The sequence below is a fragment of the Heptranchias perlo genome, chromosome 42 (assembly GCF_035084215.1).
Source record: "Heptranchias perlo isolate sHepPer1 chromosome 42, sHepPer1.hap1, whole genome shotgun sequence".
Classification (NCBI taxonomy): domain Eukaryota; kingdom Metazoa; phylum Chordata; class Chondrichthyes; order Hexanchiformes; family Hexanchidae; genus Heptranchias; species Heptranchias perlo.
In genome coordinates this window covers 5,622,336-5,622,641 of record NC_090366.1, presented here as the reverse complement: position 1 = coordinate 5,622,641, position 306 = coordinate 5,622,336, and the positions used below count along the sequence as shown (strand labels likewise).

The 306-nt window shown below is 42.2% G+C and overlaps 1 non-coding gene across 1 annotated transcript; it reads right to left on the bottom strand.

The window, feature by feature from the left end:
• On the bottom strand, window positions 1-85 carry trnaq-uug (transfer RNA glutamine (anticodon UUG)). The gene is given in 2 exon segments: window positions 1-36; window positions 49-85. It is a non-coding gene; the product is annotated as a tRNA-Gln (tRNA).
• Between the last annotated feature and the right edge of the window lie 221 nt (window positions 86-306).

Below are 306 nucleotides of genomic sequence, written 5' to 3'. Positions count from 1 at the left end.
AGCCTGAACAGGGATTTGAACTCTGGACCCTCAGATCACTACCGGCTTTCAAAGTCTGATGCTATACCGACTAAGCTACCCAGGCTCACTGCGCGCTAGTGTTCCATTATACATATTCATGGTAAGACTCTGAATTATCCACAGTTAACATCGAGTTCGGATGAGGGTCCCTTTTATAAAATTCTCAGGAACGTGTTGAGGAGAATTCTTGTTTCTGTTGAACATGATGTAAGAAACATGGACAGTGAACTCTCCCCAGTGTAGTTCACATTCTCGATCTTAAGAGTAATTTAAAGGAGTAAACTC